The 18,204-nt window shown below is 35.6% G+C and overlaps 1 pseudogene; it reads right to left on the bottom strand.

The window, feature by feature from the left end:
* Positions 1-7,411: 7,411 nt before the first annotated feature.
* On the bottom strand, positions 7,412-8,710 carry LOC129401115 (28S ribosomal protein S18c, mitochondrial-like; annotated as a pseudogene).
* Between the last annotated feature and the right edge of the window lie 9,494 nt (positions 8,711-18,204).

Below are 18,204 nucleotides of genomic sequence, written 5' to 3'. Positions count from 1 at the left end.
GGTCCTACTGATTGGCTCTGGGAAATATCCCAGTCTCTGCTTCTAATGTATCCATTGAATTGTGATGTACTTACTAAATTAATGGCTCTCTCAACTTAAACGGTAACTAATGTGTTGGAAATCTGGGTGGGGGACAGATATTATATTGAATAAATAGCCAGTCCAAGATGAGGAGAGGAGTGGGGAGGGGAGGATGGATTATGCCATTTGCTGCTACAAGGATGGATCAAGGGAGTACCATGCTGTTAAATTAGCCAGGAGGATAGAAAAAAATAGGATCTAAAGAGTCATTCATTCTATTTGTTAAAAATTTGAATGAGATAGACTTGAATATAAGGAATGTAAGGAGATACATCAGCTCTACAAGTGGTAGCTGAAGCAAAAGTGACTTTATAAGGAAACTGGGATTACTTCTAAAGGCAAAGTTGCCAGAAAAGAAAGATTAGAGAGCAACGAGCTTCACTACTTTTCATTTTTAAAATGTGGCCCAGGCATGCCTAATCTTATTTCCCAAATTGAAATTAACATAGTACTCATGAGTACTAAAACCATAGTGAATCTGCTAAAAGGCACGCAAGCTAAAAGTGCGCGTGTGAAATATCTGATTTGCAAGCAGTATTTCTTAGCTCGTGTCTTTGTTGTGCTTGTGTCTGTGACATGTGACAGTGTGAATGACTTTGGAAATAATCTTCTGTTCTATCTATTCAACTATTTTCATTTCCTCAGTACAGCCTGCTGGAACCCTCAGATTATATGCGGCTGCCCTTATGAAACTTGCAAGATTCCTACCATCATGAATCAGTCAGGGTGATAAAGTACCATCATGCCTTTCTGGCTGGCTTGACATATGTTAGCCTTCCAGATACAAGACTTAACCACATCTGAGTCTCTGTTGAAAATGGAAACACAGGCATTGCTGTGGCTATATGGTCCTTTGTCACCTTCTTCCTTTATTTTGCAAACTCATATGAAAATCTTAATACACATTTCTCATTCTTTCTTTTTATCTAGTCTACTTTCCATGCAAATTATTTTAAGGTATTATCTTTGAGATATCTATAACTAGAAGCAAGGTTGAATTATGAGACACTTTTAAAGCCCTTTCAAAGGTAAAGGAACCCTCTTGCTAGGTTTCTTTACAAAGTGGCACATTTCTCAAAGAAACCTCCTATTATACTCAGCCTCATATCACTGAAGTCATTCATATTTGGGATCAATAGAGTCAAATTTTGTGCTTTCCCACTGACAAATAAGACTTGTGTCTTTGTGGTTGTCTGGCTAGACAGAACACATATATGCATGCACTATGCAGCACACCACCATTTCACATGTGAAGTGTGAAATATATGTGAAATAAATCTCCTTGTTCACTTAAATTTTTAAATATCAACATTTATTAGCATATTGTCAGTGAGTCACTCAATTTAAGTGCCTTCCCACTCTCCCTAACCTGGTGATAAAAGATATGGTTCCCAATTTTAAAGACATCATGAAAACAGACACTAACTGAAATGATTGCGCCTGCTAGCAATTGAATAAAAGTCTTTTCTTCAAAAAGAATAAGGAACATAACTTATTCTTATGTTAGAATAAGAATTTACTTCTTATTCTGTTATCTTAGAAGGCAGTAACATAACTTTTTCACAAGAACAGCGTTCTCGTGCAATTTTCAAAAGTGAGAGTTTCTAAAAGCCTGTTTCATAAGCTTACCTTAGAAAAGCAAAATTTCACTACCTTAACAGTCTCACAGGTGAGACATACTTACATTTTTCTCTCTTTTCACTTATAATTTTTTCAGATTCTCAGATTACCACATTAGAGCAACAGCAGCAGTTGGTATATTAAAAAAGGGACTCCATTTTGTTGTGATTTCCTTGTAATTTCCAACTATAGAATCCTAGTTTATGCCAGTAAAGCTAAAACCAGCACTCCTAACTGGGTAAAAACTCAGACTATTTTGTGTTTACCTCTTATTTAGTTCAGGGATTGAACATCTTTATATCCATAAAAGGTACCGAAAATTTCTGCTATACACTTTATGTAATTTTATTAAAGAATCCAATTAAGAAGACACATTAGTGACATATATATAGAGAGAGAGAACTTACCATAAATTGTTCCCACCTAAAGAGATGTTGCAGTGTACTGTAAATTCCTATGCATGTTTCAGTTCTCAAAAGCAGTTCTCTATTTCTGAAAACAAAACAACTTGGTTTTCTACCCCATTACCCCAGACAAGGACAAAAGTGAAAATTCTAGTAGATGATAAGCTTCAGGTGTCTGTGCCAACAGAGCTCACCAGGATAAAGAAGAATTGATGAAATTCCACTTCTTTTTTTGTAAGAAGATACTCAGACCCGAAGAATCATTTACTTTTTACTTACAATGCTTATCAGTGTCCAGAAGCTTTTGCAGTTTCAAATGGAAAATCTAACTGCTACAGTAAGGGTTTAGCCAATTGTGTCTTTAAAAATATGATGGGGTAGCTACATTCCACACAAAACATTCAGAAATCAAATACCCAGCTGTGAACAGAATAGGTCAAATAGAATATTCTCCCTTGTAGCCAAAGATAATCCCTGATTCCCTAGCAAGTTGGGGTGGTCATTAAAATATCCTAAATCATGGAAGTGGAAGCAGGAAGAAATCTCCATAATATCTCCTTACTACTTTAAGGCAATAAATGCTAACTTGCTAAATTAAGAACAAAAGGCATACAAGAGGTCATTAACAAACCACCTATGATATTAAAACCACTAGAGAAGATTAAGCCAAGAAATCTTTAGTCTTATTTAACTGTTACAACTATTCAAATTCCAGTAATATTTTCAGTACCCTTAGCCTATTCAGCCTAAAACCACAATCATTTCCCTATCACAGATCCATCTTCCTTACTTCAAATGTAGAACTGCAGCAAATAAATTTAACTCATAGTTTTGTAACATAAAACAAATTGTAAAAAAATCTAACCAGTTACTTTCCTAGAAATGTCTCCTCCTGAACATTAACTGATTGTAACTGATTAATGCAAACCATTCTGAGAATAGAGAAATAGCAAGTTGAAGTCATAAGCTCCTGCAGAAAACAATAATAGAAGACCCAGCACACAGTCTTTTGTGTGATTTGTTAAGTTATAAGTGCTAGTTTCAGTAATTACAGTAACAATTGTTTTATGCCAACTCAAAATAAAAAGTATGCCATTTTCTGGAATGAAAAGATATTAATACATACTTAAATCATTGCCTAAATCATTTTCATACAAATACTATATATGTATGTAGTCCAAATCATTTCATATAATGAAAGCACTAGTTCTAATAATTAATATAAATAGCCAGTGAGAAAAACTCACAAAAATCACCCAAATGTCACTGCTGCAGAGCATGGAAAATAAATGTTTATGTGTCATTCTCAACCACACCTGCATATACAGATGGCAAATTGTCATCAGGATCATGGACTAGGGGGAAAAAAAAAACTTCTTTTTTATATATTATATAAATGGTTTTAGACTATACCTCTAAATTGAAAAAAGAAAGAAAGAAAAGTAAAGCTGTCTTCTTTTTGAAAAGAGAATAAATCATTTTTGCACTATAAAAACACTTATTCCCCGTAGGTTCCAGAAAAAAAAAACATTTTGAAAGTTGTATTTAACTAAAATTGCATTACATTTCCTTCTTTGTTATCGTATAGTTTTTAACATCATTTTAATCAACTGGAAATCCAACAAAATTAAGTAATGTTCAAAATAATTTGTCATTTCTATGGTTTTGGGAGCTAAATAATAAAATAACCTAAAACTCACAGAAATATTTATATCAAAGATATAAGATATATAAAACCTACAGATATAGGTAAAATATATCCTTAGGCCAAAAGAAAAAAACATGCTGGTAAGAGCTATGAAGACAATTCCAAATAGGCATTCTGAATTCACTTTAATTACAATGCTTTATATATCTTTCCCATGAGATGAAGAGCCCTTGATAAAGCTCTATACCCTCAGGAAACCAGCCACTGTAAGTTTGCTTACATGGCTTTTTTGCCATTGTGGTAAGAGCCCTGATTTGTCCTCACTGAAATGTATATCTTTTCAACATTCAGCTGTGCTTTCCCTTCCCAAAATGTTTCTGCTGGCACCAACAAATACTAATGTCATATTCCCTTCATATTATCCCACATATAAAAGCTTTGGACAAGGAGCACATTTCCTAGAAAAAGTAGAAAGAGAACAAATCAACATCCACAAAACGTATTGGTCTTATCCTCACAAGTCCGAGTTGGCTTGGTGGAAAAACAGATTGGCCCAGTGAAGATTTGGTTAAATGACTGACTGATTTACTTTTTTTTAGCTTAAAGTCTCCTGGAGGTTAAATTTCTCAGGAAGCTGAACTGGCATGGAAATTAGTAAATAAATCTTGGAATCCATTCCCCTAAAAGACAAGGAAGATAGGATTGAAACAGGCACAGACACAGAAGTCACAGCAAGCCCTGTGACAAGTAAATGGCATTTCCAGAGTCAGCAAGAGGACTGGTCCTTATTCCCTCAAGCTAACAAGGCCTGGGCGGCAGTAACCCCCTTTTTTATTCTTTTTAGGCAATGTATGGTTTTCAATGTACATTGTACAGCAAATTTCTTTTCTTTAAAAAAAATTTTTAGAGCATTTGCTTTGCATGCAGCTCACCCGAGTTCAATTCCTCCACCCTTTTGGAGAGCCCAGCAAGCTATTGAGAGTATCCCTCCCGCATGGCAGAGCCTGGCAAGCTACCCATGGCATATTCAATATGCCAAAAGTGGTAACAACATGTCTTACAATGGAGACATTACTGGTGTCCATTGGAGCAAATGGATGAACAAAGGGATGACAGTGATACTATTGAATCAGAGTGATATATCTAGTTACAAAGTTGTTCATGATTGGGTTTCAGTTATACAATGTTGCAACACCCATCCCTTCAGCAGTGTACAATTCCCAACACCCACTGTCCCAGTCCAGAAAAGAGCAAAACCTAAGGGCTTTCTGCCAACACTATCCCCAGCCATTAGAGAAGTACTTTACTTCTCAAAACACACAAAGAGTGTCTGAAGGGGGAAATTTGGGTAACAAATCATAATACCCACTTAAGTACTGTTCTGAGAATGGTACCACAATTTCAAAGCCAAATATATTGTGAATGCAAACCACTGACCTCCAGCCCTGTCCCCAATATGCTTCGTGACTACATTTTCCTCAAATGAGCCTTTGACTCCGTAGTCATGAACAAAAAAGCAGACAACATACTTTCATGTGACGTGCTCATCTCCTTCATAGCTTTTAATTAAACAAGCGCTACTGAGATTATGTCATTTTCTTTCACTGTATTTTTACCTTTATAAAAGAAGCACCGTGACAGTCTTACTCATTTTGTTCTCTGTGCCTCACACAGAAGTCCCATTTTTGTAAGTTTCATTGAAAAAAAAAACAAAAAACAAGTTTTTGGAGACCCTATTCTTAGAAATTTTCTAACAGGAAAAAATATTTAGCATTTGTAAAGAAATGTCATATGCATAATCACATTGTATCTATATAGTCTAGCAGGTGAAACTGTTATAATGCTTCACACTTTATAAATTTCTGTAGCTTGCACTGAGAGGTTCTCTTTGGACATCCCTGCTTAAAAAAAAAAGGCATTCTTGTTCTATGATTAGATGCCTATTTAAAAAAAAAAAAACATTTTCTTCTTATAGCAAAAACATAGATTGGGAGACAAAACCTAAGGACTCTGGAACAAAACAACAAAAAAGTAACAAAATTCTTAAAATCCTCAAAAATTACTGGTATATTCATGCCTCCATTAGCATTTGTCCCTATCATTATCTTCAATTCACTCTGCAATATGCAAGGTAATATACATTTAAAACTAATTCTAGCAGAAATTCTTTATAATTTAGAACTTTTATGTGGCTGACATATTAAATAAATCCCACCAACTAAAACATTTTCTTAGGACCACGATGCTACTCATAGAGGAGGCCTGAATCTTTCTTCCAGATGATGACATACACTCAGACATTTTACCTAACACACAACTAATCTTTAGAGAAATAGGATGCAATTTGTTGTGCTTATTCTATTGACGTTTATGAGATATTCTAAAATTGAATCCCATTTTATGAGTTCTCTATGGAAGAAAACACATTTTATTTCAAAAATTGTCTAAATAAGGCAGAGTGCAATGGATTCTGAAATGAAGTAATCTGTGTAAATAGTGAAATATGACATATTTAATTCATTTTAACCACAATGTACACAACAAAACAAATCTGCTTAATAATGGAATATACATGACAATTTGTAGAGAAAAAAATTTAAAACATTTATTCCTATTCAACTAACAAAACAATAGGAGTATCTAAAACAGTAAATTACAATTACCAAACTAATAAAAGCCTCAAACATAAAGGTCAGATAAATATAGACAAAGTTGCAAATCCCACACTCTTGGTGGCTCTGAAATAGAAAGGAAAGGGCAACTACCAGAATGGAAAAAGCTTTGAGAAGGTAACCAATAAACCACTTCTTATGAAAGGAAAAATGTCCTGAAGTGAGGATCCACACTGACAGATGAGCAGGAGGAAGCTAGCTAGAAGGTAAAAGTCTTTAAAAAAGTAAAAATAAATAAAAAAATAAAAAATGTAATGTTATTGACAAAAGTGCCTGGGGAATAAGCTCCACAGACGAAAACAATGTGTGAATTTAGTCATATGTTTGCATGAATGTGAATACTCAGTAGAAGTCAACTATGAAGCAAATGGACAGAATGAACCATCCTGTAGATATCAGTCATCACATTTTCACTACTACCCCAGTGTTCAATTGTTTGTTTCAAGAATGCTAACTATACTAGACTAGTCCACAAACGGGAGGTTCTGGGACAGTACCACACTACCTGCCACAGAACACTTTTAAAGAGCCACTGTCCCAGTGATTCCACATCACATGTATCAACAGGATGTATCCACTGTTCAAGCACTTCTCTTTCCAGCACTCATGTCCCTAAAATCCCATTTATAAGAGAAGAATCTGAATCTAACATAAAATTTCATTATCATCCTTTCCACGTTTACTATTCTAATCAGTGGTATATTATTGGTGGACTCCATACAAGTGGCAACTGTACAGTACTGATACGTGGGAAATATGATGAATAGTAACATTCTAAATGCTTTGGCTAGGTTTGGAGAGGAAAATTCATCCCTAAAACACTTTTCAATTTCAAATTGTTAAGAGTTTAAAACCCTCAATGCATAGTCGGATTAAATTTTTCATGTTAATTTTCTAGTTTATTCAATATTCTAGTTTATTTTGACTCAAAGTCAACATATTGACGTATTGACTCATATCACACCACTTTATCGTAAAACGTTTGCTGATAACGTTCACTCCCGGTATCTAATATTACAAACTTTAGGGTCTGTGAGATATGCAGGGTCCTTGTATGTAACCGGCATAAACCCTGTAAAGAGAAAATCAAAGTCATTCACAGGAAAAGAGCAAAATCCTCATGAGCTCAATTCAGTATTTCAGATGCTCTTACCATTGATTTGTGCTCTTTTGCTAGCTTTTGTGAATTCTTTTTGTTTCTTCCCGCAAAGACCTGTGAAAGAAAATGCTGGTTATTCAAGTGTCTAACAGTTGTGGGAGGTCAAGGAAGGGTGGGTAGCATGGCTGGAAGCAGATGGGCTTGTGGCTCGCAGGCCAGACACCTTTCAGAAGCTCTCACACAAAGCCAGTGACTTCTAAGAACACGTGGCAGGGCCACCGGCTGTAGTACAGTGGGGAGGAGGGCTTGTCTTGGACACAGCCAACTAGGACTCATCCCGAGGACCCCTTCTGGTCTCCGGTCCCTACCAAGAGTACCCTGAGCATGGAGCCAGCAGTAAGTGACCCCCAAACAAAAAATAAAAGCAAGCAGCAGGTCAGACTGACCAAGGCCTTCTTCCTTGGGGCCGCCCACCTCTCATATCAGTGCAGGTAACTCCTCTACTACTTTTACTCTCAGCAGAGGGTTTTGGTGGTGGTGCCCTCTGCCCAAGGCTGGCAGTGCTCAGCAGGGCTTTGGGGACCATGTGGTGCCGGCAATGGAATGCCTTGGGTTGTGGGACGCTGAGGTAAAGGGTGCATTCTAGCTCTCTACTCCTTCACAGCCCCTTGAATATTCTTCTGCTCTGTTGGTGCTGGTGGCTTAGGGACCGCCCCCTCTCCAGCCCTCCACAGTGTGTGTGTGTGTGTGTGTATGTGTGGTGCTAATTTATTGCAGGAAAGGCCATGTGTTCACAGTGGCGTAGGCATTTATGATGTCAACGTCACGTTAGCGAACCTGACCACCACCACTGGGTCCAAACCCCCTCCCGTGCCCTCAGGGGTCTCACCTCCAAGCCCACCGACCCTCTTGACCAAAGATGATATTTTTATGCCATTTTTTTATGCATCAGAGAGAATGGTAAACTGGGCATAAAGCATAAAAATGTATGCAAAGTAGTTCCCTTCTGATCTAAGAAGTGGCTTTTTCAAAGTACAAGTCGGAGTTTTAACACTCTTCAGAAATGGTCCGGTTTTCATACCTATACACTTTTGTTTATCTACACATAAGTTACTATGAAAGAAAAGAAAATACCTGATATGTGCCTTCCATAAATGCATCCGACAAATGGAGAAATAAACTATGACAAAAGATGTTTTGAGTTTTATTTGGAGAAAAAAAAACTATTAATACCATTTGTTATTCAACCTCAATTCTGTAATTTTCAGAAAATTTTCTATCACCTTTAAATCAAGTTATTGTGTCAAATTTCATAAAATATAAATAAAAATGTCCTATCAATTATATCCTATTCTATGTAATATATGTTATATGATATATTTGACATCTTACAGCCTAGTTCTCCCTCTCAGAGAGCCTGGCAAGCTCCCTGTGGCGTATTTTAATGCCAAATACAGTAACAATGATGGGTCTCATTCTCCTTACCCTGAAAGAGCCTTAAATGTGGCACCATTGGGAAAGACGAGTAAAGAGAGGCTGCTAAAAACCTCAGGGCTACGATGAATGGAGACGTTACTAGTTACTAGTCCCACTCGAGCAACGGGATGATAGTAATAGTAATAGTGATAGTGATAAAGGGGTGCTGGTAGTATGAATGGAGGCAGTACCTGAGACCAACAATGTAGTTTTCTCATCCCATAAATCCACAATTATTAATCTGGTACTATAATTACTGAGCACTTTAACTTACAAGCATAGGGAACAATAATGAGACTTCTGAAATATCTATTCAACAATTTTCTAGACAGACGATTACACTAAATTTTTCTCATATTTGGTCTACCTAGCAATAAATACTGATACTCCACTGTGACATCATCCATAGGCTTACAAAAATGCCATCCCTGCATACCATTATGGTTATTATGATGATATTTCAAGTATCTGCATTGTATGACAAAAAACAAGATAATTATCTTACACCTGTGAAATTTCCTGTGTTCATGTATCATCATACAAGCACTTGACTTGCCAAAGTAACAAACTGCCTTCTTTAAGACTCAGTTATAGCATCAGCTTGTATACAATACCTTTCTTTAAAAATGGAGTGTTTCTTCAATAGGAGAACTGAATGTGATATATACTAAGAACGAGCAATCACATGCTTACCATTTTTACTAGACTTAGAAATCATGTATTTGGTAGGAGGCGTACATCATATCATTTGATATAATTACAAAGTCTTGTTTAATGAGACTCAACTTTCATTTCACTCATTTCTCTTAGTAACCAAAGATACACACACACACACTTATATATATAAAAACATAGGTTCATGCTTTGATGCTTTGAACAAAAGAAGCACAAAACAGGACTTAATTAAAGTATAAATACCTGGGGCTGGAGAGATACAACAGTGAGCAGGGTTGACCCGAGTTCAATCTCTGCCATACTAGATGGTCCATCAAGCACATCCAGGAGTAATTACTGAGTACAGAGACAGGAGTAAACCCTGGGCATTGCCAAGTGGGACCCCAAAAACGATAATAATAATAAAACAAAATAAAAATAAAGTATAAATAGCAATTGTGATTTTATGATCAGACACAGAAAATGATTATAGAGCCACAGCTGTATTACTTCCTTGATCTCTGTATATAATATCTGTATTATTTATAAACTACCTTATCTCTTTATTCTTTCCTTTTTCCTTAACATTTTGTATAAACTAGTTGTTGGTGTCTAACTTAAACTGAATCCTCCAGTTATATAAAAAATATATAAAAATAGAATTGTGACTAACCTATAAAAGGAATAAACATCACTCAGTGATAGTAAAGACTAATGGAATTTTAGGTCTTAACATTGAGGGAGGGAATTACTTATATTGAAAAACAGTCTTATTGTAGTATATAGAATCATATTGTTATCTTTTCAGGTTGTTTTCTATATATTTCAATATGAAGATAGAGACATTTTCAGCTTTCCCACATTTTATCAGTTCTATACCCAATCTAGTATGTGGTTGACAATCAGCAGTCAATAAATACTTAAGGAACATGAATATTGAACCTAGATCTTGAATTCAGTCAAATGAAGTTTCAAACAAATTGAGAAAAGAATATTTGTTATGCCTGAAAGTAATTACAGATTTCCACAAAAAAAACTAAAATTAAATTAGCATATTACCACCAATTCAATTTGCCCATATATTAGTAATTATTGAAATTATCAGGCACTTATGAGTCACATTTTGCCACAATTAATGCCCAACATTTTTGTATTTAACACATTTTATGGCAGACTACCTAACCCGGGGGAGAAAGCACATTAGGATGAATATCAATTAATCTTTTAGCAATTTAAGTACATTACTTTAGCACTTATAATGCTTAAATATGTACTCACATTCATTTAATCTTATATATTTAAACTACTAGCTAGCCTTTATTTATATGAGACTACTACTAATCTAAAAAATATATCCCACACTAAAAAATATATCCCACAATAAGCCTTATCTGTTGTTCACAAACAGAAGCATTATTCATATTTTCCATGACTTAAAAAAATAATTATGTTTTTATTTAGCAATATTACTAATTTTAGGTTTGTTAACAAATAATTTAACCAGATACTTTAAGGAAAACACATTTGAAGGTCATCATAGAGATAAGTCCAAAACTTAAGGAAAAAGATGAGAATGTATTCAAATCTGAAGAGAAGTTGTAATTGGATAATGAGAAAAATAGTTTTAATGAGAATGCAAGAGAACTGCTGGGTTTTGTAACCACTGAGATATGGGGAAAAGAAAAGTCTAAAATGAGGACTGGAGAGATATTATAGGTTGTAAGTTGCTTGCTTTCCATGCAGCTCACCGAGGTTTGAATCCCTGCTATCACATGTGGTCCATCCCTTGAGCAATGCCAGGGGTAACTCTTGAGCACAGAGCCAGCAAAATGCTCCAGGGAACCACCAGGTGTGGCTCAACAATATCCCTCAAAAAGTCTAAAATGATCCATGACTTTTAGTTTTGCATAATTATATGCATCACGGTACACCAGATGAGTTTGAGAGAAGGACTTTTTTTTTTTAAGACATCATGATATCCATACTGTTTTTGGCATATCCAATACGCACAGGTAGCTTGCTAGGCTCTGCCGCGTGGGCTCAATACTCTCAGTAGCTTGCCAGGTTCTCCGAAAGGGGCGGAGGAATCGAACTCGGGTTGGCCGAGTGAAAGGCGAATGCCCAACCACTGTATTGGATATGCAAAAACAGTAACAATAAGTCTTCCAATGAAAGACGTTACTGGTGTCCACTCGAACAAATCGATGAGCAATGGGATGACAGTGACAAGATATCCATACATCAGTTGTGTTACATAGAGCTCTCAGATGAATCTTACAGCCATCAGGGTCCAGGCAGCAGTTGATGCCATGCATTTTCCAACATGTTTCCCAAGACATAAAATATTTAGTACTTACCTTTCCCTTTTCCAATTGCTATTTTCTATATAGACACACAAGCACTATTGATTCTATCTCAAAAATCAATGAGAGTTAAACAGGTTGGTCCACCCTAGGGGCTAGCAGAGTTGTGTACTAGTCATGAAAGTTATATTCACTCCACTCTCAGATCAAAGAACAGCTTTCAAAGACGATGCATGTGTTATCTGTGCCCAGTATCCCTACTGTGCCACCTGCTGAGCACTCCTTTCCTTCTCTGTTATATCCAGGGCCTGCACCGGCGAATCAACTGCAGGTCTAGCTTCTACATCTGCTGGGATTAGCTCCCTCTATTCTCTGGCTATTTATCACACCATTACGCACAACTGCCTACCCAAGGTCACAGCCCATCCCATTCCCTGATCTTATGAGTTCAGACTCCTTCTCAGGTCCATTAATGCCTCTGGAGCATCTCTTTTTTTCTGTAAGATGCCCAAAAGACTTTGAGCAATCATTCTCTGACGGCTGCCCTAGACAGTGTGTAGAGATAAGGACTGAGGGTAAAATGTTACATAAGAGGAGAGAGAACAAAGAGCTACCAAAGGCAACTGAAAATGAACAATCAAAAGAAAAAAAAATAATCAAAGCAAAAGTAGTCTCAGCCTCTTAAAAGGAGAAAAAATTCAGAGATTGAGAAGTGTGAGGAACTAAGAGGTAGAAAATGTAGGTCACTTTTCTAGAAACTTGGCCATTAGTTCTAAAAGGCAGAAGACAAATTGCATGATGTCTATATCATGAAGGTCTGTGAACTCCACTCATTAAAGTGCTTCTCAGAACCCATTTTCTTTTACTGCAATTTTCTGCATCCAATATGCTCAGTTATCTGGTTTCTCATTCTGAGCATAATTATAACGAGCAAATCAGAAAGGAGAACACACTAAGATCGTGGATGTTACATTACAATTTAACCAAAGAAAGTAACTAGGGGGTGGGAAGAAATAGCAGGTCTCAAACAGAACAATTCAGCACAATTTAGTATGGACAGAAACCAATTTAAAAGCATGCCCAGGTAAAACACTGTATTTTATTATAATACAATGAATAGAATTCTTAAGATGAACCTTAGTTGTTAGGAAATGCCCAACAGTACTTGGTGATCCTGATTTTAAATAAATATAAAATTCAAAGAATTTTACCTGACTTTTTTTTTAGGTATCTGAATGCTTAAAAGATTAGTCTTTAACTACCAATAAGACGCATGCATTAAAATATGTCATTATCAAACAATGCTGCACAAATGAGATTCTACTCAACACAGCATGAAGATGGCAACCAGTTATCAAACTCGAACTAAAATCAAATTGGAATTATGTCATTTTGGAAAAAATTTTGGAAAAAAAATACCTTTTGCTTATTGCTTTGTTCATTTATGACTTTCAGTTTCTATCTTTTTTGTGTTTACTGATTTTACTTTGCAAACAATTTTTACTTTTCATTGCTATTGTGAAAAATAGATTCTACATAGAATTTAAGGCAATATTCTTTTATTAAATAGCCTTGAGTTTCTCTGAAGTATAAGCACCAACTTCATAAATGTGGGGTTCATAAACACTGTTAAACAGGAGCCCTTAGGATTCACATTTTCGAATGCTCACTCCCAGCTGATAATCTGCTTGCATCCACTCCCATCTGCTTCCATCCTTTGGGACCACTCTGGCCTTGGCCCATAGCTCCAGGCTAGCTGCTATAAAACCGGTTCTACTTGTTAAAATGAGCTCAGTGGGAATTAATCTATTAGCATCTGTTTGAAGTTTACATCTTGCTATAACACTGAAAGAACAGCTTTAAAAAAGAAGGTTCTATCTGAAGAAAACTGAAATTTTTCTGCTTTAAATAACATATGTAAACTGGCTGGCTTTTTTTAGTCTGTGATTTACAGAAAGGACTTATCTATTTCATATTTAAACAATGTCCTGATAGGATGATACAAAGGATTCATATAACTCTATAATCTTACCTATTACAGTCATAGTTCGTGACTCACTGAAGCCATCTCCAATACGATATCTCAAAATATCTCAAATTTTGATTGTGTTATGCTTCCACACCTTGATCTCTTTCTCTCTCTAAACACATCCAGCCTCCACTCTAGGTTGAAGGACTAACACTCTCTGGAAATTTCAACTTACGGAACGTTTGAAATCAGTTTCCTAAGCACTGGGTACAGAGGAAAAGAACCAGAGCAAAAGAAAAGCTGAAGACTCAGTTACTGTTCAACCGGTAATGAGCCTCACAGAGATGGATGCAGAGCAAAAGAGAAAGGCATCGATAAGATAAACCCAGGAGATGCATTACATCAGGGAAATGAAAGTCGGTTTGCTGCACAGCCATAAACAGTTCCATTAATATTTTGACTAACCCAATAAAAGGCCTGCAACCCTGGGCACTTCGGTTTCATCTTTGCTTTCCCCAGATTCCAATCGCTTTGGTGCCTATATAAAGCTGTCCAATAAAAAACATATTACTGCTAACTTCCTTTAACATATTGTTCTCTTCAAGGTTGCCCGGCCACAGCTATGTTCTCCTGCCAATTCTCAAATGAATTAGAGGGCTGCTTTTCTGTCTTCCCCCAGTCTTTACCCCACCCCCACCGCAAGCAGAATCATCTAGTATTCTTAGAATAGTAAAAGCTCCTTTCATCAGGTACATAAATGAAATTATACTTGAAAAATCAGCCCAACTACCAAATAGTAGTTAGCACTCATAAATCAATGAAACTAAGAGTTTTTGTCCACCATTGATTGACCCTAAAAAAGAGAATTAGTAAGAGAAAATATACTAAGTGGTTAGACAAAAATATGTAAGACAGCTATTTTGGTCTGACAGTTGACACACCAAAATAGCTTTAACAGCAAAAAAGACAAGGTCTGATCATCACTGATCACATTGTGGTAATAAAAGATACAGATATATGTCCAGGAGTGAGCCATCTAAACAGAACGTACCATACTAGGCTTAGAATAAGCTTCTCTGAATAACATCTATAGAGAACATATTGAACTGTGTTCTTGGGATAGTTACAATGCCTCTCTGAGCCTTCTTTTCTCATTTGTAAATATGGGATTTTGTTTGTTTGGGCATTGAGGGTACATAGGGCAGTGGTCTAAGGCTTATTCTGGCTTTGCTGTCAGGAATTATTCCTGGCAGGGCTTGGGAGACCATATATGGTGCCAGGGATAAAATCTGGGTGAGACATATGCAAGGCAAATAACCTACTTGCTGTAATATATCTTTAACCCTCACCTACAAATATCTTAGATATATGCTTTGACAAATTATCAAGTTTTAAAATACAAAACTCTTAGGACATTTACTGACACTCAATAGATTTTCAGCACACACACACATACACACACACACACACACACACACGCACACACACAATGTCCCCATATCAAGCATTTAGTGTCTACTTCTAGGTTTTTATGGAATGAGCAAACATTTTAGAGTAAAATACGAGCTATGATTCAAATTCTAGTTTTAACACAAAATCAATAAAGTCAAGGTCTGGAGACATAGTACAACAGGTAAGGCACTGCCTTGCATGCAGCTGACCCAGGTTTGATCCCTGGCACCAAGGATGGTCCCCCCAATTTAAAAAAAAATTGTCCTTCATAATAAGTACTATAATCTTCAAGTTTGAACTGCAAATATCTAACCAAAATTTTACCTATATTTTCAGAATAAAGTCAGAATTTTCATTAAAGCCTGATAAATTTGTTTTTAATTCACTAATGTCATATTGTACCTGGTTCTTTTCTTCTTTACAATGTATTCTACAAATATCCCATAGCCATCTTTGATCAAATTGAAAACAAGTCATTTTTCTTAGAGGTGATAGGCAATAAGGATTTGATAAAAAAAAAAATAATTTTAAAGAAAATAACTGTTACATATCCTTTGTGATGTTCTTTTTTCTTCTTGCATTCAAATATTACCTTCATGTATAAATTTTATACAAATGACATATTTCTCGAAAAAATTTGAATACCACAAATGAAACTGAAATTTCAGTTGTTTAACAAAAAAAAAATTCTCCTTTAATCTAGACTTCAAGACCAGTCTCAACCCTAATTCCCAAGATATTTTTAGTCATGTGTATATCCTTCCTACATATTTTTACATGAACATATTGAGATAAAATCTTAAATTTTGTGGATAATTTTGAATGTAAGTGCATCATGATGAATGAAATAATTTACAATTTTCTCACAATGACAGATTCTCCTCAAAGCACCTAGACTCTATGTAAATCCCGCAGTTACTATATAGACTATGCTACAATTTTTTTTCTTTATGGGTCACACCCGGGGTTGTTCAGGGTTGGTTACTCCTGGCTCAGCTCCCAGGAATCAATCCTGGTGGTGCTCGGGGGACCATATGGGATGCTGGGAATCGAACCCAGGTCAGCCGCGTGCAAGGCAAACGCCCTACCTGCTGTGCTATCCCTCCAGCTCCCATGCTACAATTTTAAATGAAATCCTTTTTCGTATTCTAGTTTCTAATAAGTTCTTGCCAAGATATAAGTATGGAGATATTTTTTATATGCTGATCTTGCATCTAGCAACTTTGTTGTACTCTTTTATTACTTCTAAGAAGGTAAGTTTGATGCTATCGTCATATTATCTCCAGAGATACTGGATGCCGTACATGTCATTTATAGTTCTGGAAAGTGGACAATCTGAGCAAGTTTCTGAAAATAACATTCCACTACAATGAAACTGTGATGCCCCATGAGGTTCTTGATAATGGGAATTGGTCTGTCATGCTCTGTTGATTTATAGCTTGCTCCGACATTATACACACTTGGTGGCTGCTTTCCTTGTGAGTGCCTACAGATAATTGCACTGGGCTTTTTCTCTGTGGCTTTTTAATATCATGGCCCCAAGTTATATTTTTTGTCATGTTTAATTCTCCAGTTGTGAACTATTTTGATGAAGATAATGGAAAGCTTCAAGAATTAACCTATAAGAAGTCTGAGGGAAAAATGTTTAAGTATATATTACACACAATGCTTGCTATGTCTAAGAGAAAATTTTTTAAAAGACGAAGAAAAAATTAACTATCAAAGAGAAGGCAACATCCTTTAAATCAGATATTTTTATTAACTTTCTAAAAAGAAATCACTTTTGTAATGTAATATTCTGTGCAATTTTCATCTGCATTATTCCAACAGGGCCAATGGCCTTATGTTTTGCCCACCTATACAAGATGAATCCATAGTACAATCATCTACATTTCAGTTGAAATGATAGCTAGTTGGTCAACGTTAGTGGCTTCATCAACAAGAAGAAAAAAATGACTAAATATTGCTCATTAGTTTATGCTTTCTGATAATGGTCTAACAGATCAACTTTTCTAAATAGTTCTAGACGAAAGTATTAATTACAGGAGCTGCAAGACATAGTTTTATTTTAGCTGGACAAGAATTACTCGTGAAAATAGATAATACAGAAACTAAGAAGGTAAGCAGGTCGGTATTCCATATGTCTTTTCTGGGTTGAAACAAAGCTCTGTAGATCATAATATCTTACATAAAACACCTTTATTTCCATTACAAGACACAGATAAATCACAATTGAAGGAAATATGACAAGTCCTGAATTACATATAGGTAACAGTTCCCTGACCCTAAATGCCATAATACTATTCTTTACTTTTAGACAAATAATCATTAATGAAAAGAGAAATGTCTTTGGATCATGGCTGACTATAATATAAATAAAAATTTTCTAGAAATATATTTTAGTCAAATTTTAGTATCATTTGAGTATGAAATGATTAGGACATTAAATGTCTACCTCCACTAAAATTATTTTTAAAACCAATCTTTTCTCACAATTTAGTCATCCTCCAAAAAGATATTTTCTTCTATTATATTTTACATAAATTTTAAGAATAATAACCGACCATTTTATACATATCTCCTTTCAAGTATATTTAACAATACAAAAGAAAAGATAATTTATTCTCAGAGAATAATAGAACATAGCATGATTAGAACAAAATAAGTTATATCCCTTAAGCAGAAAATCTTGGTGGAATCAGTGGTTTTCTAAAGTGTTCTTAATATGTAAGAAAGGAATAAATCTTAAGAGTTCATTGTTAAAATAATTTTAAAAGAGGCTTGATCACTGGACTAAGAGACAGATCAAGCATGCAATTTCCTTGT

Source organism: Sorex araneus, chromosome 1, assembly GCF_027595985.1.
Source record: "Sorex araneus isolate mSorAra2 chromosome 1, mSorAra2.pri, whole genome shotgun sequence".
NCBI classification, from domain to species: domain Eukaryota; kingdom Metazoa; phylum Chordata; class Mammalia; order Eulipotyphla; family Soricidae; genus Sorex; species Sorex araneus.
This window is presented reverse-complemented; position numbering and strand designations above follow the sequence as displayed.